The 18,044-nt window shown below is 53.1% G+C and overlaps 1 protein-coding gene across 8 annotated transcripts in view; it reads left to right on the top strand.

Annotated features, from left to right (window-relative positions):
* The window catches only part of TFEB (transcription factor EB), a 47,890-nt gene that overhangs the window by 1,791 nt on the left and 28,055 nt on the right, over positions 1-18,044 (top strand). Inside the window, exon 1 of one of the 8 annotated variants that reach the window (XM_059075669.2) lies at positions 884-1,220. The exons of 3 other annotated variants lie outside the window; for them this stretch is intronic. The gene's annotated coding sequence lies outside the window, so the exon portion shown is untranslated. Of the gene's footprint in view, positions 1-883; positions 1,221-18,044 lie in introns of those variants that run through there. 4 more of the 8 variants (XM_067006203.1, XM_067006195.1, XM_067006199.1 and 1 more) reach the window with 4 other exon arrangements.

Below are 18,044 nucleotides of genomic sequence, written 5' to 3'. Positions count from 1 at the left end.
GCCCTCAGATCAGATCGCAGTTCTTGGTTCCTTGGCTTGTTCCCTCTGAGGCCTTCACTCTTGCCAGCCTGAGAGATGGCCCCCAGGCCCTGCCTTCAGGGAGGTCACAGTCTGGGAGAGAGACAGCCAGGCCAGAAGAGGCTGGAGAGGGGAAGGGCTGGCTGCCTTGGGAGCCCTGCCTGGTAGTCTGAGGTGTGCTTGTACCTTGCCTCAGTTTCCCCAGCTGTGGGAAAAATAGCAATTCACCTGGACCCCTTCATTCTGCCTGCCTCCTGGCTTCTAGATGTGAGTCGGGAACCAGAGAGTATAAATGAAGGGCTGTTTAGGGTGACTCTATGCTTTGCTTGTGCGGGAGAGCAGCCAATGTTGCTTACAGTTTACAAGGCCTGTTTTACAGCTGCAGTGCTATTTTGTCCTCAACTCAGCTCTCTGAGGTGCAGCCAAATGGGAACCCAGGTCTCCTGGTTCTGTGTCCCATGGAAGGGGTGCAGGGATTGGGGACATCTCCTCAGGTGAGCACTCAATCCAGGGAGAGCCCCTGGGCTTCTCTGGGCTGATGGCTTGGTAACTCACAGTCAGAGGTGGGTAGGAGAGTGGGCCAGGGCAGGCAGGAACCCATCCAGGGTTCTGGGATGATGGGAGAACCCAGTGCTCACCTCCATGGCCAGTGAGGCCTCCCTTTCAGCCTCTTGGCTGGAAAGCAGGTGGGAGGGGCTTCCCACCTCTCAGGCCTGGCTGCCCTTTGAGGGTCTGGCTTCTGGCCTGGATCCCTCCTGGGGCTCTGTTTATGGCTGTAATTGCATCATTAGCCAGAGTTTATAGAGTTACTTAGCACCTGCCCCCACAGGGAGTGGCCTAGCCACCCCCTGGCTTCTGTCTCTTCCTTTTCAAAGTCAACTTGGTTTCTGCCGGCAGCAGGGGGGGTTTTCCCCAACTGCAGCTGGCATGAAAGCCAGGTTGGGCCTTTGTCCTAGGGATGGAGGGCAGTCAGCACTTGGGGCCCAGCTTGGGGCTGCCCTGGAGATGACCGTGGAAATTGGGTTGGCCTCCTCTGATACAGAGGCAGGGAGTTCAGAGTTTCCAGAGCTGCCAGAAGTGTCCACATCCCAAGATACAGTGGGTGTTTTTGCATATAATATATGTAACGTCATCTGAAAAGAGGGAGATAAAAATGTACAAACTTCACAGGCTGCTGTAAGGAGTCAGGTGCCTGGTACATGGTGAGTCCAGGGTGCTGCTCTGTATGTCATTGTGGGGTGTATGTGATTGATGGGAGTTTGTGTGTGTGGTTATGAGGTTATAGGTATCTACATACATGTATATAGATGAATTGTGTATATGCATGTCTATGAGAGTGTAACGATAACATTAATAGAATATGCATCAATTCTCTTTATGCTATAATAGAACAATATTGTAATAAAATTTAGTTATAACAATAGTTGTCAACATTTATTGTATATTTACTCTTCAGAATGAGGTAGTACTTATTATTTTCATTATACTGATTCAGAGAAGTTAAGCAGGTTGCCTGAAGTCACATAGCCTGGAAGTGGTAGGGATTCTAACCCAGGCCTAACTGAGTCCAAAATCCATGTTCTCAATCCCTGCAGAAGACCACTTCAGGGTTTCCCAGGAGTTCTGTCTTAAAAGGCAGGGTGTGTGGTGGTGCAGGAACCTTCTTTTCCCCCTCTGGGGTCTCCTGCTCTGAGCAGGGGTGGAACTTGCTGAAGCCCCTGCCCCAGGACACCTGTCTCCTGGCTACTCTTCTGAGCTGCTGACACAGGTGACGAAGGACCCCTGGCAAGAACTCTCCTGCCCGGCCCGGGGAAGAGATGGGTTCAGACAAGGCTTCCTGGGTCTCCTTGGATACTCAAACACTCCCTTACAGTGAAGCCCTCAGTAGGCACTTGTTTAATCAGATGTGGAGAAAAGGCTGGGGGGCTATTGGGTGAGAAGGGGACAGTAGAGAGTCGTGAGAAGAACCCAGGAGACCCCATGCTGACAGGCCGTGTGGTATCATAAAATACCTATAGTGATAATGTATAAAATATACCTTGACATGACCTGGGACCTGCCTCACATTTTAGCACCCATTCCCACCCTTATTCAACCCTCTCCTCCATCCTGCCCATTTCTCTTTATTAGTGTGGTAGACTGCAAAGATGGCCCAAATTTTCTCCCTCTAGGTATCCATGGCCAGTCCATGCCTCTCTCAGCCTCGGTTTCTGTGTCTGTGAACCTAGATCATCTGTGGCGTCCCCTCCAGTGCGAGCCTTCTACCAATCTTCCGCAAAGGCACCAGGGCAGGAGAGGCTTCAGAAAGGATTGGGTATGGGGTGCAGGGGAGGGGGAAGGTGCTGCCCAAGTCCACTCAGTAGAGCTTTCGCTAAAGCCTGGCCCCGTGGAGCGACCAGCCAGTTTTTCTTGGGACAGAGCCGTAGCTACCATGTATTGAGCGCTGGGCTAAGTGTACCCTAGAGCATGAGCTCCAGGGCCAGGCTGCCTAGCTTGGAATCCCAGCTGTTCCACTTACTAGCTGTGTGACTCTGGGCAAGCTGCTTAACCGCACTGTGTCTCTGTTTCTACACCTAGAAATCGAGGAGTATAGTAGCACCTACCTAATAGTGCTGTAGGGAGGGCTAAGTATGTTGGTGCTTGCAGCATGTACCGGGACCTAGAACAGTGCCGTGCTCAAAAAATGTTAATTATCATAATTAACTCCTATAATGTCTTTATTTCTCATTTCCAGGTGAGGGAATAGAGGCATAGAGAGCTCTAGGGGAGAAAAAAAGACCTATGGGTTGCAAACAGGCCTCTCCCGCGCGGGTCTAGCAGCCTCGAGCAAAATGCCTTATATGGGGCTTTGCAGACTCCATGGCCACAGTCCCCACCACTCCCTGTTGTACCACACCCTGCTGGGTCTCCACAATTAACAAAGTAGCAGATTTGGCCATGCCTGCAGCATCTCTACCCCTCCCCCCTGCCCTGCCCTGCCCCTTGGGACTCCTAGGATAGCATCTGGCCTGGTCACTTACTACTCACTCCTGACCAGAGGCCCTTCCCCTGCCCTCCTGCTGCCTGGCCCTCCTGCACTCTGACCAGAGATACAGATCTCCTTGTCTGCAACGCCACTAAAAGCAGAGATAAAATCTCAGCCATAAGGCAGGATGTGGAACTTACCGTGCCCACAGGAAGTGCTTTGCTAGCTGTGGGGCAGTGGGGCAGTGGGTGAGAGCAGAGGGCAGCCGAGAGGGCCAGAAGCAAGAGGCAGAGTCATCACCAGTTTTCTTTCCTGACTCTTAAGTGTGGGCATGAGGAGGAAGAGAAATGAGGTCTGGTCATCCCCACCTCATCCAGCTTCCTTGGGGCCAGGCCGCCTTCTTGTCTTCTATCCACACAGTGGGGTCCCAGAGTCAAATGTGATGCCATGGGATTAATCCAGGAATTCCAACAGACTATCCAGAAACCCGTGGTCCATATTCCCTCGTCCCAGCCCTTGTTCATGCTGGTCCCTTCTCCCGGCAACCCCTCCTCTACTCCCCTCCCTATAGGCAAATCCTCTGTCCATAAAGACACACCCTTCCAGGAGATCAGGGGACTGCTCCATCTGCAGCTCCGGCTGGACGTTGTGAAGCCCTGGGGAGCTCTTTTTAAAAAAACTGTTGCATCTGAGTCTTCAGGGAGGGGCTTAGGCATCAATATTAAAAAAAAAAAAAAAAATTTGTCTGATGATTCTAAAGCCCTGTCTCTAGGACAGTGGTTCTCAAATCTGAGTGGGCATCAAAATCAACTGCAGGATTGTTAAAACAGATTACTGGGCCCCACTCTCAGGGTTTCTAATTGAGTAGGTCTGCAAATTCCAATAGGTCTAGAATTTGCAATTCTGACACGTTCGCTGGTGATGCTAATGCTTCTGGTCCTGGGACCCCACTCTGATAACCTACTGTTTTGCAGCTACCCAGGCCAGAGCTATCTGTTTCCTGGGTCTCCGATTGCTTTGGGTCTCTTAGGCCTGTCTCCTTTTCGAATCCAGGTCCCCAGGGGCAGGAACCACTCTGAGACCATTTGGTGACCCCTAGTCTCTGGTATGGTCAGCCCTCCCTCCCCCATCCTGACCTTCTGCCCCCATCTCCCATTAAACTGACCAGTGTTCGGTCTTAGCCCCACCCTTCAGGACAGGTGCTCAGGAAATAGTTACTGCTTAAGGCAGGGTGAGGTGGACAGCACCAGCCCCAAGAGTCATCAGGACACGGGGGCGGTGGGGTCTGAAGCTCCCATAAAAGTGCTTGGAGCCAGGGTGGCATTGCTGGCACCAGGGTGGAGGTGTCCAAAGCAGCCCAAAGTGAGGCTGTAGAAAGACCCATCATGTTATTTTACTTTCCCACCCTGTGGAAAGTAAAATTCACTGTTTGAATTGCATTTTTTGGTTAATAATAAAAATGATAATACATATGCAAGAAATAGCCATTTCCTTCTCCTTTCCTCACTCGGCCTGGAGACGTTGGAATGGTGGGTGGGGGTCATTGTTGGGGGTAGGGATGTGTCCATCATCTTCCAGGGGGTCCTGGGCCTTGAGGGCAGCAGATAGTCGGGTGACAGTGGGGTTTCACTGGGAGGCCTGTGTGGGTGGAGTCTTCCTTGGAAGCTGGGGGAGCTGCAGGGAAGCCTTCTGGGAGGTGAGAAGAGGTGATGGCAGGTCCTCCAGCCCTGCAGGGGGGTGGTGAGATGAGCTGGAGTCGGAGCCTATCAATCTACAGATGAATGGACTGCTCCAAGGTCACACTCTGAGCACAGGGGTGGGGTCTGTCTTGTAGGATGCTGTATCGCCAGTGCCTGGAGAGAGGCTGGTGTGTAGTGTGGGTGCTCAGTACAGCTTCATGAAGTGAGTGAGCGAGCGTGAATCGGGCCCCGGTCGTGTGCTCAGAAACGAGGACACACAAATGCTTTACTGGTGGTCTCTGCCCTGCAGGAATGTCACCATTTAAGACCCAGGGACTGGTTCCCAGGGACTTGTACCAGGAGGAGATCCCCGCCTCTGCCCACAGTGATCCAGGCCCAGCCTGGCTCTAGCATGGGGCTCACAGCCTGTCCCTCCCCGCGGAGAGTTTGCAGCAGCAGCCCTGCCCCCTCCCCCCCACCCACCCACCCACCCCAGTTCTACCAGTGGGTCTGTGGGGTGGGGCTCCGGTTTGTTTTCTCCTGTTTGCCTAGGGAAATCACAGCCTGTCCTCTGCCTTGTTTACAGTTGGTTTGGGGACAGCACCTGCCCCAGCTCCTACATCCCTGAGGGGTGCAGTGTGGCCAGGAGGTGACACACTATCCTGTCCACCCCCCGCCGCCTCTGTCCCCTCCCTGCCCTGGCCAGGTGTGTGCTCTCAGCCTCCCCTGCCAGCGAGGCACCATCTGGCTTTGCCATGGGCTGACTGGAGCTGCAGGGCTGTGGGCCTCAGAGGCCAGCTGGCACAGCCCCTGTGTTGTCGAGAGGAGGGGACCAGGATCCAGGGAGTGCGGGGGACCCGCTCCAGCATCCATTGGGGTCAGCAGGCACGGACTGAGTGGGGGCCTGGCACTGTGCCGGCCAAGCAGGGTGGGTGGGAATAAAGACATGGCTCCTCCCCCAAAACTGATAGCTGGTGGGGAATTTCAGTAACTGCAGAGGACAGTGAAAGGCAGAGTGATGTGAGATAGTACAGAGCCATGGACTAAATGACCACAAATGTGTCGATGCCTGGCCCTTTGGTCTGAAGAGCATTCTTTCTTTTATTTTTTAATTAATTTTTATTGGAGTATAGTTGATTTACGATGTTGTATTAGTTTCAGGTGTACAGCAAAGTGAATCAGTTATACATATCCACATATCCACTCTTTTTTTAGATTCTATTCCCATCTAGGTCGTTACAGAGTATTGAGTAGTGTTCCCTGTGCTATACAGTAGGTTCTTATTAGTTATCTATTTTATATATAGTAGTGTGTATATGTCAATCCCAATCTCCCAATTTAGCCCTCCCCCCCGAAGGGCATTCCTCCTCGGTCCAGAGTGAGTTTTTACAGAAAGGCTCGTGCCAGCACTGAGACCTTGGCTCAGCCCTTCTCACCCCTTGAGCTCCAGAAAGGGTGGTTCTCTCGATCCCTGGATCCTCCCACCCAGGGGTCACCTCTGCAGGCCCAGGAGCCTTCCTTCCTGGACAGGGTCCTTTCTTCCCAGAGGCCCAGAGACTGCTGAGTGAGAGGTGAGGCCACAGGGAGGCTGCTGGCTCCTGAGCTTCCTTCCTGTCATTTGAAGCCCTGGGCCCTGGGGCACATGGTGCTAAATTGGGTGCAACAGCTCAGGCCTCTTTGGGCACACGTGTTGCTGAGCCCCAAGACTTGGGCTTGGAACCGGAGCAGTGCCTCTGCCCCCCCCAACCTCCAGCATCCCTCTCTTCCCCACTCTTTCCTTTGCCCCCCACATCCCCATCCCTCTGACCCTTCATCTAGGTCCACAGCATCTGGAACATCAGGCCTAGATGTGGGTGTGTCTTCCTGTCCTGCTTCATCTTCTTCATTTCATTTTTCTGCCTCCCTCCTTCTTTTGGTGTATTTAGAGGGTGTGTGAGCCCCGCCCTGCTCCCCTAGGGCTTTCCCAGTGTGGACCTCTGAGCTCTGCTGTCGGGGACCCAGAGGAACAGCCCAGGGCAGGGTGAGGTTGGTGCGAGGGAGCCCAGCATCATGCAACTCCCTGCCCTTGGCCACCAGGGGCACGTGGTGGCTGGGATGCCCGGGGGTGGGTGGGAGATGAAAGGGCCTGGTCCTGTGGGCTGAGGGGCAGCCCGTAGTCTGGGCCAGCTGGAAGAGCCCCTTTACAGACAACCCTGGGTGTCACTGGCTCCTCCAGACCTGTGACTAACTATAGCTTCTCATCCAGTAGGTTTGGCCTAATCATAGTGGTTTTCAAAGCCAGGTGTGAGAAGAAAATGTTAAAACTTCTATTTCTATGTATTTCTATCTCATCCTTTTGTCCCTCCTTTTATGGTGAAATATAGCATAATTGCCAAAAGGAGCATAAACCTCTATGGATAATGTAATAAATAATTATAAAAGTGAACACCCAGGTTACCAACACCCAGATGAAGAAACAGAATGTAACCTGCATGCTGAAATCAGCTGTGTGCCCCACCTTGGTCATAAGCCCCTCCCCCAGAGCAAACCACTATTGTGACTTTCAAGATAATCAGTTCCTTGCTTTCCTTTATCATGTAACCACCTGTACCTGCATCCTTTAGCAAGAGAGTTTAGTTTTGCCTGATTTTGAGTTTCTAGAGGTGGAATGACACTGAACGTGTTCTTTTGTCACGTTGTGAGATCCAGCCACCATTGTTGTGTGTAGCTGTGGTGTGTTCATTTTCACTGCTGTATAGTATCCACTGTATGAACTTGTTACCATATTTGTATCCATCCCGCCACTCATGGACTTTTGGGTTGCTTTCCTTTTCTGGCTACTGTGAACAATGCTGTAAGAACATCCTGGAATTTGCTTCTTGGTACACTGGTGCATACACTTCTCCAGAGTCCATATAACCCGGAACGGGATTGCTAGAGCACAGGGTATGCAATGCATATTTCAACTTTAGTAAATACTGTGTTAAGTGGTTGCACCAATTTACTCCTCACTGGTGACACCTAAGAGTTCCTATCTCTCTGTATCCTCACTAACACTTGGTATTGGTAGACTGTTTCAGTTCTGTCCCACTGGTGAGCGTGTAACAGTATCTCTTCATGGGTGTAATTTATATTTCCCTTCTCACCTTTTTTATAGATCTATTTTTGTGTATATTTGCTCACATGCACGATATATTAATACACTGGTATTTATAAGCAATTCCTGAGAAAAGAAACGAATATTGGGGGTGCTCAAAATTTTTTACTCACAGGGGGGAGTGATCAAAATAATTGAAAGACCATTGAAATGTTGAATACCAGGGAGGGGGCTGGTTTATAGGTTGGCAGGGGGGAGGTGGTCTTGGGATGAGATTCCCAAGTGGCACTGGCTGCCAATGAGGCAGCTCTGCCCAGAGGGTACTGAGCCGACAGGGTACTTACCAGAACCTTCAGGCCCTCCTGCCTGGCACATCTAGGGCTCCAGCAAATACCCTTCAATTTAGAATTGGCAGGTGCCTGGCTTTCAGGTCCGTTTAGGGCAGTAGTTCTCTTTGTCTCCCAGGGGACATTTGGCAATGTCTGATGACATTTTTGGTTATCACAACTCAGGGAGTTCTACTGGCATTTAATGGGTAGAGGCCAGAGACGTTGCTAAAGGTCCTAAAATGCTCAGAACAGCCCGGCAACAAAGAGTTATCTGGCCCCAAGTGTCAGTCGTGTTGAGGTTGAGAAACTCTGTTCTAGGGAAGGATCCAGGAACCTGAGATTTGCCATGACCTCACCGTGTGGCCTTAGGGACGTGACTAAATGCTTTGAGCCTCAGTCTTCTCCTCTAAAAAGGAGGGTGGCAAGTGTTGCTGCCCCCCTCCCCTTCATAGGTTGTTGTCAGGACTGGAGAGAGGGTGGCTGTGTAGGCATCTTGGGAAGCATCCCTGCAAAGGGGCCCGTGGCCATTGTCTCCAGGGGGTGGGGGGTTTCCAGTGCCGGCCCTTCCCCTCGACTGTGCTCCCTGTCCATCCACTGAGCTGGAGGCGTCGGGTGATGCCTGTGAACCTCCTGCTACTCCAGGTCTCAGAGGGCTGTGGGGGAACTATCCTGAGGGCCCCTGCCTTTTGATGAGGGCTGCAGAAATGAGGGGCTCTCTGGGGAGCCCTGGGGCCCAGGAAAAACCATTTCTGACTTTGTCCTCAGCTGGGTGGGAGTCCAAGGTTGTGTGGGGTGATAAGAGGTGCTTATCATACTCCTTATCTGAGGCCCCATTTCAAGTCCGGTGGTGAAGCGTGGGAGCCAGAGGTCATCCTTAGGGGCTTTGTACACCCAGGCCAAACTTTGTGTCCTTCTGGAGTTTGCTATCTCAGGGAGGGCCCAGGATTGGGTCAGAGTCTGGGTCAGAGCTCTCCGGGCCTCTTTGACCTCCGCATTCTGAGGCTCACCTCACCCCATGCATCTTCAGGAACCTTGGTGTGCCTAGTCTCCCCCCCCCCCCACACACACACTATCCCTTCCTGAGACATACTCTCGTGAAAGGGCCTAGTAAGCTCATCCACCCTGAGGTATAGATGACTAATGACAGCTCAGTGACTGCCAGCCTTTCTTGACAAGCAGTATCTACCTACCAGAGATGGGAGTCCCTTAGCCACCAGAAAGAAACACTAGCGAAATGTCAGGTGTCTCAGGCTGTTAGAGAAGTGCTTCGGGGGCTTAGGAACCTCTGAAATTGCAAGTGTAGCAAGAGCATTTTCCCACAAGTGAGAATCGTATGGTGGCTCAGATCTCCCCAGAGCTTCACAGGACTGTGCTGGGTCTCAGGGTCCATTTCAAGGTGGGCCAGAGGGAGAGTGTGAATTGGGTGTCTGGAGACCCTGGGAAGGCCAAATGCTGAGGTCACAGTTGTGGGGTCAGTCAGGAAAGTGGTGAACCGTGGGGCTTCTGGCTAAGGGGGCACACACCTCCACGAGGGACAGGGAGGATGTGTGGGTTAGGGTCTGGCCCACCTGGGACCTAGTAGGATTCCTGCAAAGTCTTGCCCCTCTGTGCCTCTCCATCTCGGTGCAGGGGCAGCTTGGCCTGCGGCGCTGTGCGGCTCTGTGGGCAGTGGGGCTGTCATTGGCTCAGTCTGGAGCAGGGAGGGACCCTGGAGGTGGCCTGGAGCCCCGGGTCCACGAGAATGGGAGCTGGGAGCCCCTCTGCGTTGGGTAGAGTTGTGGGTGTGAGAGGCCTTCCGGGCGTGTGGTTCCCTCTGCACTGTGAGTAATCCTCAGCCGCATTTGCAGCTCCCAGGAGATTGTGCAACTTCCTCTCAGGCCAAGGTGCAGGGGGCTGGGTGAGAAACAGCACTGGGGAAAATGAGGAAACGGGCCGGCGCTGCGCTGGGGCCGGGGGCACGGCCCTGGGCTCTGGACCCCCGAAGAGCTGAGCGTTCCTGGGGCCCTCCTTCCAGGGGGCTGTCCTCTCCAGTTACGCGGGCATGTGTGCATGTGCATGTGGTGGGGGTGGGGGGTGGGGGATGTCTCTGGGGAGCTGGGTTAGTGGGATGAGGTCCCGCGGGCTGCGCTGGCATGTGGGTATCTTTTGAGCGGGGTCAGGGCTGGGGAAGCACGTGGTGAAGGGAGGGGCTGGGGAGAGGATGGGATGGCAGAAAGCATGTGAAATCAGAAGCAGACTGCCAGTCCCACCTCTGCGGAGCCGTGCAGCCCTGGGCAGTGTAACTAAGGGCTCCCTGCCTGCTCTCCTCCTCTCCTCGCCCAGGCTCATCTGAGCCTCTGGTGAGAAGGTAATGGGCGTGATGCACTTAGCCCGGAGGCCAGGCTGCAGGAAATACACACTGACGTCAGGATCGGGAGCAGACACTGCCCGGCCAGCTGGGTTCAAATCCTGGCCCTGCCACTTTTGCAGCTGTGTGATCCTGGGGCCTCAGTTTCCTCTTCTGTAGAATGGAGATGACAGTTACAGTGCCCATGGTGTGGGTTCATTCTGAGGATTAAAAGACTTAATTCATGGAGAGTGCTCAGAACAGCCCCTGGCACAGGTTAATGTCGTACCTGTATGTGAGCATGTTTGTGTGCAAACAGCAAAACACCAGGTTCACGGTGATTACTTCTGATGGCGAGGATTTGAGTGGGGACTGGGGATACTAATGAGAGCTCCTGTTTCCAGCCCTCGCTCCACGTCAGATGCTGGGCCAAATGCTTGACCTGTACCAACCCCTTGGACCCTCACACTCACCCTATGAGGTGGGCGCTGTCATCATCCCCATTTGACAGATGGGGATACAGAGGCACAGAGGCATCGCGTGACTTACCAGGGCAGTGATGTCAGTGAGGAGAACAGCAGAATGGGCTGCCTTAGCCCTGCTGGACCTCCTCTGGGTTCGGCTAGAGGTGGGCGGGTGGAGAGGAGGGAGTAAGATGTGTTGTGAGAGGGGTGGGGGCCCGCCTCACAGCCAGTCAGCTCCAGCCAGGAGCCCTGTCTTCTCTTTGTACCATTTCCAATAACATAGTCAACAAATATAAAGGATGACATTAATATAGGGAACGGCTTTTTCGTAGCGGGAGGGAGTGGACTTCCTTGGGCAGAGCTCCCTGCCCGTGGGTGGACTTTCGAGAGGAGTTGGGGGCAGGATGGGGCAGGATGGTCATGAACGTGGCTCCAGATTCAGGGCAGCCCTGGCTCTGACCCCTGCCTGAGCTGTTTACTCTGTGACCCTGGCCTCAGTTTCCTCACATGTAAAACTCCTCCTTGTCCCTTCCTCTTAAGATGATTGTGAGGATGAAATGAGATACTATAACAAAATGCTTAGCACAGGCCTGGCCGGAGTCAGTGTCCACCAAATGGAAGCCTCTCTTAGGCACCTGTTACACAGAGAGTCGTGTGCCAGGCAGGGAACGGGGCTATGCAGATATCCTTGGAGGGCCATTCTTTGAACGGTGGATCGGGGCAACTGATTGGACCCTAATCTGGCCATGAAATCAGCTTAGTGGGTCTCAATGAAAATGAAATGAAAAGGAAGTAATAAATTAAATGGAAAAGAATGATAGGAAACATCCAAGTGTATTATTGCACAGTACTGGTAAGTGTTGTTTTGTACAACTTTTTTGGAGTTTCATGTGCTTGTATGTGTGTGTGTGTGTGTGTGTGTGTGTGTGTGTGTGTCCTGGGTCAAATAAAATATATTTTTCTGTGAGTCATGGTCAAAATATTTGGGGCCACCGCCTGAGAGATGATCTCCCTCCTGTGCAATGATGTTTATGGAGCACCTACTCAGTGTAAGACCCAGCTCCACATGTGGGAGCCAGACTGGGGGGTTGGGACCCAATTCTTAGCAAGGTGGCTGGGTGAGCGGGCCCGGTGGGGGTCAGCAGACACAGAGGGCAGGGGGTGGTTAGGGAGGGCTTCCTGGGTGATGACATACATGGGGTGGGGACAGTGAGGGGGAGGCAATGCCTGGGGTGAGTGCTTGACTTGGGGTCTGGAGATAGAGAGCCCCCCAGTGGGGGCTCCCTCTCAGTGGAGGGCTGCGGGTCCAGGCCTGGCCAGCGGTGAGGGTGAGGGTAGTCTCAAGGCACTGGGTGAGGGCGGTGCACGTTTTCCCTGGCTGGGGTTGGGTAGGGTAGAGGAGAACTCAAGTTTACTGATGTTCTGCCCAACCGAAGACTTGCAGGATCTGCAGTGATGGGTGGGACTCAGGGCTCAGATACTCTCCCTCCTCCCCTTGGCCCTAGGGAGTCTCCTGAGTCTTCTCCTCCTTTTTGCTGCCCTGGCTGGCTCAGATGGGCCTGGCCTGTGATCTGGCTCAGCCCTGTGCCCTGGTCCAGGAGCCAGAAGCCTTTCTATGACATAGATCTCTGCCTGGGCTAAGTTGAGGTCTCCGTTTCTTCGTCTGTAAAGTGGGCATACAAATCCCTGAGCAGCCAGCCATCTGGGTGGTGATGCCCACCTTGTGATCTAACAGGGATGAGCTGGCTACAGGAAGTGTGGCAAGCTCTGGGTGGGTTGTAACTGTTGTCTCTAAGGCTGGGAGGGCTGGGGCAGGTCATGAGGATATCAGCTGCCTCGCTGGAGAGCCCCCCCACCTCCCCACCCCGTGACCTGGGGCAAGGCTGGGGAGAGGCCTGTGACCCATGGTGAGCTGGGGATATCCCCAGCTCTGAGGGGGAGGTGGCCCATTAGGGGCCCCATGGGATGAAACCCAGGTTTGGCCTGGGTCTGGGAAACCCAACCTCCAGAGCCTCACCTACATGGGGTACCCGAGGAGCCCCAGCCTGGAGGCCTGTGATGCCAGGTGGAGGGTCTGTGTCCTTGGACTTATTGGCAGAGGTCAGTTTTCAGGAAGCTGTGGGTGGCTTTGAGCCTGCCAGACCCAGAACCCAGAGGCTCAGGCGTGAGCTCCCACAGGAGGATGTGGTATTTAATGAGAGGTCACATATATTGAGTACCTACTGTATGCCAGGCACTTTTGTATATTTGCAAATTGAACCTTCACAATAACCTAACGTGCAGGTCTTTTTATCATCCCGTTTTTAGGTGAGGAAACAGGCTCAGAATGATCAAATCTCTCTCGCTAGCTAGTAAGTGGCAGAGCTGGGCCGAGGGCGTGAGTTCTGGATTCAGGCTGTGAGAGTTGAAAGCCAGGCAGTAGCACCTGCCAGTTGTGTAACCTCGGACAAGAGCCTGAACCTCTTTGCCCATTCATTTCTTGCTCTGTGAAATGGGTATAACCACAGTGCCCTCCTCAAAGGGTTGTTGTGAGAATTCCATGAGATTATGGAGGTCAAGTGCTTGGTACTTAGGACACCGTCTCTCCTGTCTGTACCAGGGAACCATTGTGTGGCCCGGGGCCCATTCTCTGGTCTCATTGGGTCCCAGTCTCCTCAGCTGTGTGACACAGGGTACTGACCCTTTCCCTGCCCTTCTCAACAGAATTGCTGAGGATCAGATGGGATCAAAACCCCGGATGGGTCCTGGGGGAGGCCTTCACAGAACAGAAATGCTAGACTCTTCAGCCCCCAGAGCTACCAGGAATCTTTCAGGGCTTGGAGCTAACTGCAGGTCCCGATGTATTTCGTCTGGGCCTGCTTCAAGCTTTCATGTTTCCTGCTGGCCCGTGGAGGCATTTGAAGTGCTGACCCAGATCTACTCCAGAGTTTCTCAAGAAGTGTTCTGTGGAAGGGTTTGGTGATCAAGCAGGTGTGGGAGAGTTGAAAAAAAAAAAGTAAAATGGATTTCTTTGCTACAGGACTTGTCAGAGCCTTTGATATGCTAATATTCTTTATGCACCTCCAGTGTGTGGTCATGGTATACTTCAGGATATTTCAAAGGCCTGGTGTTCAAAGCTCCATTTTCCAGATGGAGAAACTGAGACAGAGAGTGAAGCCTAGTAAATGATTTTCCCAGATCAATGCAGTTATCGCTAACAGAGCTGTGACTAGAGTCCAGGGCTCCTGACTCCATGGCCCGTGCTACGCCCAGGACACCGACTTCTTGCTCTCCTTCCTCTCTTCTTCTCAGAGAAACGTGTGTGGTGCTGTTCCCTTCCTGAAGGTTCCTCACTTTTTTCTGGCCCCTTCCCTCTGCCTCCCAGCAGCGTTAGAGGGTGTCCTGTTCCTCCTGGGTGTCACTGGAAGAGGAGCATACGGGCTCCTGGGAGATGCTTCTGGGCTGGTAGATGGCAATAAGGCTTCATCCCAGCTGAGGGGCTCCTAGCAAGTTAATTCAGTTTTCTGAGCCTCAGTCTCTTCAACTGTAGAGTGATACTCACCACCTTGTCTCTCACCTGCAGGTACCGAGGGGTTCAGCTCTGACACCTTGTGTGAATGTGCTCTGTTAATCTTCAATTCATGTCCAGATGTCCATGAGTCTAGCAGTTCTGATCATTTCGGGGTGGGGCTGATGAGGGAAGAACATGGGAGAAGTGTGGGAGCCCCTGGCTGTGGGATCTGGCATAGTTCTGACTCCCAAGTTCCTATTTGCTCCCCACATTTGACGTCTGCCCTTTAGTATATATTGCTGGCCCTCTCTGGTCTCAGTTCCCCTGATCACCTAGGAAATGGGCTGGTCGGGCCGACACTGGGGACCCATTTCACAGGTGAGGCGAGGGGAGCCAGGGGCAGGGTTTCCCAGTGTCCTGTGGGGAGCTGGTGTCAGAATTGGGAAAGAAGCTCAAGTGTCTCTGTGCCCCAGTACGGCTCCGCCTTGAGCATGGTGGTCTCCAGAATCTGCCCACTCCTCTGATCCCCCGGCCCCTTCAGGCAGCGAGTGTGTGGGGGTGTGCCCACATCTCTGTCCACTCAGCAGCTGGGGTATAAATATCCCAGGCTCTCTGCGGGCTGCAGGGGGCACTGGGTGCAAGGCTGGGGGGTGGGCCAGGCTGGCTTGGGAGGTGGGAGGTGGTGGTGCCTCCCTGGCAGTGTCCTCTCCCTGAGGGCTGTTTGCCCAAGTTATCCTTAGCACTGACTCATTATAGAGACTATTTTTAATCCTGTTCCTAAGCATTGCCAACATCTGGTGCAGACAGTACTGAAGGGGCTGGGGGTGGCAGGGCGACCCTTTGGGCATTGCTGGGGACCACAGCCTCTGGCAGGACAGCAAGGACAGAGTCTTCTGCATCCTGCACCTTCCACTACTTAAAAGTGGGCAAGCAGTAGACGTCCTATTTGTGCTTGAATGTTGTTGGCTCACCCATGACCTCATCCTTGCAGCGCCTGTCGGTGGGGGTGGGGAGGTGGGCTGGGGGTTACCATCCAGCTGGAGAGCATGAGCTGATGGTGCTCATAGGGTAGGCTTTCCCACGTCCATCCCTCAGGGATTCAGTCGGCCTCTGACCCCTGAAGAGAAGGGCCTCAGAGCAGGAGGGCAAGCCCCAAGCTGGGGCACTTGTTACAGCCACTGCTGTGGGAGGAGCCAGCAGACATCATAGGGGAGGAGGGTGCTCAGTGGTGAGGTGTGCAGGCTCCAGGGCCAGACTGCCTGGGCTCAAGTCCTGTCTTTGCTCCTTCCTAGCTGTGTGACCTTGGGCAAGTCATCAACCTCTCTGCACCTCAGTTTCCTCATCTGTGAAGCTGGGGTGGGAGTAGAGTGTTGTAAGGATTCAGTAAAATAATAATGTATCAGGTGCCTATCTACTAAGTGCTGTATAGTAGGGAGCTGGTGGTATTGTCGTTATTACTATTGTTATTGTTACTTTTGAGAAGCTCTGTGTGTGCCCTGAGTTGGGGAGGAGGCGTCTTGGCTGTTCTCTGAGTGAGGTGAAGCTTGGCATGGGGCTCAAAGGGAGTGGTTGTACCCGGGCATCATGATGGGGTGATTTCTGCCAGGCTGCCCCGAGGGGTCAAGGGCACACAGGTGGGTTGGAATGTGGGCTTTGCCCTTCACAAGTTGGGTGAGTCACTTTTCTTTCTTTTCTTCTTCTTTTTTAAAAAATATTCTTTTCCATTATGGTTTATCACAGGACATTGAATATAGTTTCCTGTGATATACAGTAGGACCTTGTTGTTTATCCATCCTATATGTAATAGTTTACATCTGCTAATACCAAACTCCCAACCCACCCCTCCCCCACACCCCTCCCCCTTGGCAACCACAAGTCTGTTCTCTATGTCTGTGAGTCTGTTTCTGTTTTGCAGATAGGTTCATCTGTGCCATATTTTAGATCCCACTATAAGTGATATTATATGGTATTTGTCTTTTTCCTTTCTGATTTACTTCACTTAATATGATAATCTCTAGTTGCATCCACGTTGCTGCAAATGGCATTATTTTGTTCTTTTTTATGGCTGAGTAATATTCCATTACATATATGTGCAACATGTTCTTTATCCATTCATCTGTCAAAGGATATTTAGGTTGTTTCCATGTCTTGGCTATGGTGAATAGTGCTGCTGTGAACGTTGGGGTGCATGTATCTTTTTGAATTACAGTTTTATCTGGATACATGCTCAAGAGTGGGGTGACTGGATCATATGGTAATTCTATTTTTAGTTTTCTGAGGAACTTCTACACTGTTTTCCATAGTGGCTGCACCAACTTACATTCCCACCCAGTCACTTAACTTTTCTGAACATCCATTTCTTTACCTTCATGACAGAGATGATACTACGTAGGCCATAGAGTTATGGTGGAAAATAAAGCATTTGATGTTCGTGGAGCATTTTACCCAATGCTGGGCACACGGTAGGGCCTGAATCCATGAGACTTTCTTTCGTTTGTTTTGTGCTGTGTCCCTTTCCCATGTGACAGTTGGGGTGCCCTGGGGCTGGAGGTTTGGACGGCGGGGGCTGGGGTCCTAGCTCTCAGTGAACTATGTGATCCACACTCATAGCTTTTCCTGGTCTTCTGTAACACAAAGAGGCCAGAGAAAACTCTGGTTTTCAGACCCTTTCTCAGAACCCTGTGGGTGCCTCTGGGAAGGACTAGGAGAACAGGGTGGTGGGGGGAGAGGCCCCCAATTGGAGGCCAGGTGGTCTGGCCCTTCCCCCTCCCCACAAAGCTGCTTCATTCTCATGTTTTAGTATCAAGTTTCCAGGTAAATTTGGTCTGAAAATGGGGTTCTGCTGTTGAAAACAGCCTGGGAATCTCTGATGGGTGACTTCCCAGGCTCCTGTCATCGGACATCTGTGCCCTCCGACGTGGCAGTGACTCTGGGAGGTGACCTGTCCCGTGGGCACTGTTGCCCAGAGGGTGCTGGCACTCTCCGAGGGGCGTGGGGGCAGGGAGGGGGCTGCCAGACTGCTCCTTGGGGAGAGGTTTGAGCGCTGCCCTGGCCCCGCTGACTGTGGGACGTGGGTGCCCTGAAGACATACTCAGCCCCACAAGCAAAAGGAGCGAGGGGATTGGGCAGAAAGGCACCTGCCACAGTGCAGGTACGTTTGTAGTGAATGCTCAAGAAATATTTGAAAGGAACGAATGAAGTGGCACCAGCACAGCATCCCAGGGCAGCGGTACCTCTGAGAGGGTGGCAGATCCCCCCTCTTCACCTTCCTCCTTGCCCTCCACTCCCTCTTCCCTTTCTTCTGCTTTGCTTGACCAGCCTTAAGCTACCCCAGCCCTGGGGGCAGGCTCGGCCTTGCTCATAAACTTGAACAAAGACACTTCCTCAGCCTGAGCCTCAGTTTGTTCATCAGTGAAATGAGGATGATGGGCTTGGCTTAGGAGGCCTCCTCCGGTGTCGTGACCTCTGTTCTCAGGGCAGGTCACACACACACTGGGGAAAGGCCAGCCCCCGTCACCAGGCAGGGCCCTCAGGTTCCGAGATGAGGATGGGGATGCCGCGGGGCTCCGACTGGGGCCTCCAGGGTGCGATGTGCCTGGGCCATGGCTGGGGTGGGGAGGTGGGGAGCTGTGGGTGTGAGAGGAAGGGTGGGCAACCAACCATGTCCGCTGGGCCGGGGCGCCACCATGACTTTTGT

This window comes from Kogia breviceps, chromosome 10, assembly GCF_026419965.1.
Source record: "Kogia breviceps isolate mKogBre1 chromosome 10, mKogBre1 haplotype 1, whole genome shotgun sequence".
Lineage (NCBI taxonomy): Eukaryota > Metazoa > Chordata > Mammalia > Artiodactyla > Physeteridae > Kogia > Kogia breviceps.
The sequence above is the reverse complement of the archived record's forward strand: the minus strand, read 5'-3'. Positions and strand labels throughout refer to the sequence as shown.